A 3,036-nucleotide genomic window follows, 5' to 3' on the forward strand; every position below is an offset into this window, starting at 1 on the left:
AAAAAAAAAAAAAAAAAAAGAAATGTTAGAAATGATAAAAAGGGAATTTACAATACAGATGATGAAAACAATGAAGGAAATGATGAAAACAATGAAGGAAACTGCTGATAAAGTGGAAAATAACCAAAAGGAAATCCAAAAAGAGAATCAAATAAGACATGAATGATATGAAGAATATAAAAAGGATATAGCAGAGCTGAAGGAACTAAAGCAGTCAATTAGGGAACTTAAAGATGCAATAGAAAGTATCAACAACAGATTAGACCATGAAGAAGAAAGAATCTCAGAGGTAGAGGACAAAGCTCTTGAGATAACTCAGATGGTTAAAGAGGCAGAAAAACAGACAGAGAAAGCAGAACATTCACTGACAGAATATGGGACTTTATGAAGTGTTCAAACATATGAGCTATAGGTATCCCAGAAGGGGAAGAAGAATGCCCCAGGGGAATGAAAGCCATACTAGAGAATATTATAAATGAAAATTTACCAAATATCACCAAAGATTATGACACATTCCTTTCAGAGGGATATCGGACCCCAGGTCACCTCAACTCTAACCAAGTTTCTCCAAGACACATTGTGATGAACCTGTCCAAAGTCAAGACAAAAGAAAAGATTCTGCCAGCTGCCAGGAGTAAGCACCCATTGACCTATAGGGGCAAATCCATCAGGGTGACTGCAGACTTCTCTAATGAAACTTTCCAAGCAAGAAGACAATGGTCATCTACCTTTAATCTACTTAAACAGAATAATTTCCAGCCCAGAATTCTATATCCTGCTAAACTAAGCTTTAAAATTGACAGAGAAATCAAATCATTTACTGATATACAAACATTGAGGAAATGTGCCACGACAAGATCAGCTCTACAGGAAATACTTCAACCTGTTCTAAACACTGACCATCACAATGGATCAACAGCAAAGTAAGTTCTCAGAAATTAAAGGACAGAACCTAACTTCCACAATGATGCAAAAGATAAAACTAAGCAATAGACTCTTGCAAAATAAGATGAATACAACACTACCGTACTTATCAATTATCTGAATAAATGTTAATGGCTTGAATTCCCCACTGAAGAGCCATAGATTGGCTAACTGGATTAAAAAACACAAGCCATCCATTTGCTGTCTGCAGGAAACACACCTAGCTTCAAGAGACAAATTGAAACTCTGAGTTAAGGGTTGCAAGACAATTTTTCAGGCAAACAGAATTCAGAAGAAAAGAGGAGTTGTAATCCTATTTTCAGATGCATGTGAATTTAAAGCAACTAAAGTCAAAAAAGACAAAGATGTTCACTTTATATTGGTCAAGGGAAAATACAACAAGAAGACCTCTCAATTCTAAATATTTATGCACCCAACTTAAATACTCCCAGATTCTTGAAACAGAACTTACTCAGTCTGAGCAATATGATATCCTATAACACCATAATGACAGGGGACTTTAACACTCTTCTTACAGAGCTGGACAGATCCTCTAAACAGAAATTAAACAAAGATATAGAGACTTAAATGAGACCCTAGAACAACTGTGCTTGATAGATGCATATAGAACACTGTGTCTCAAAGATAAAGAATATACATTCTTCTCACCACCCCATGGAACATTCTCCAAATTTGATCATATCCTAGGACACAAAACAAATCTCAACAGAATCAAAAGAATTGAAATTTTACCTTGTATCTTCTCAGACCACAAGGCACTAAAGGTGGAACTCAACTCCAACAAAAACGTTCAACCCCACACAAAGGCATGGAAATTAAACAACCTTCTGTTGAATGACAGTTGGGTGCAGGAATAAATAAAAGAGGAAATTATTAACTTCCTTGAAGATAATGACAATGAAGACAGAAGCTACCAATACCTGTGGAATACTGCAAAAGCAGTTCTGAGAGGAAAATTTATCGCTTTAGATCCCTACACTCAAAAAACAGAAAGAACGCATCAACAAACTCACAAGCCCTCTGAATTGGAAAATGAAGAACAATCTAAGTCTAAACCCAGCAGAAGAAAAGAAATACCCAAAATTAAATCAGACATCAATGAAATTGAAAACAAAAGAATCAATCAGAAAATTAATGAAACAAGGAGTTGATTTTTTGAAAAAATAAATAAAATAGATAAACCTTTGGCCAGACTAACTAGAAATGGAAAAGTAAAATCTCTAGTAACCTCAATCAGAAATGATAAGGGGTAAATAACAACTGATGCCACAGAAATACAAGAGATCATCTCTGAATACTAGCAGAAACTCTATGCCCAGAAATTTGACAATGTGAAGGAAATGGATCAATATTTGGAAGCACGCCCTCTCCCTAGACTTAGCCTGGAAGAAATAGAGCTCCTGAACAGACCAATTTCAAGCACTGAGATTAAAGAAATAATAAAAATTTTTCCGAAAAAAAAATGCTCTAGTCCGGATGGCCTCATACCAGATTTCTATCAAACCTTCAAGGAAGAGCTTGTTCTTGTACTGCAGAAATTATTCCAAAAAATTGAGAAGGAAGGAATCTTCCCCAGCATGTTCTATTAAGCAAACATCACCCTGGTCTGGTACCAAAACCAGGAAGAGACCCAACTAAAAAGGAGAATTTCAGACAAACTTCACTAATGAATATAAATGCAAAAATTCTCAACAAAATCCTAGCCAATAGATTACAGCTTATCATCAAAAATGTCATACATCACGATCAAGTAGATTTCATCCCAGGATACAAGGCTGGTTTAACATACACGAGTCCATAAACATAATCCACCGTATTAACAGAAGCAAAAACAAAGACCATATGATCCTCTCAATAGATGGAGAAAAAGCATTTGATAAAATCCAGCATCCTTTTCTAATTAGAACTCTGAAGAATATAGGCATATGTGGCACATTTCTTAAACTAATTGATGTTATCTGTGACAAACCACAGCTAATATTTTACTGAATGGAGTAAAACTGAAAGCTTTTCCTCTTAGAATTGGAACCAGACAAGGTTGTCCTCTGTCACCATTACTATTCAACATAGTGCTGGAAGTTCTAGCCAATA

Source organism: Otolemur garnettii, unplaced genomic scaffold (assembly GCF_000181295.1).
Source record: "Otolemur garnettii isolate 467f Iridium unplaced genomic scaffold, OtoGar3 scaffold00153, whole genome shotgun sequence".
NCBI lineage: Eukaryota > Metazoa > Chordata > Mammalia > Primates > Galagidae > Otolemur > Otolemur garnettii.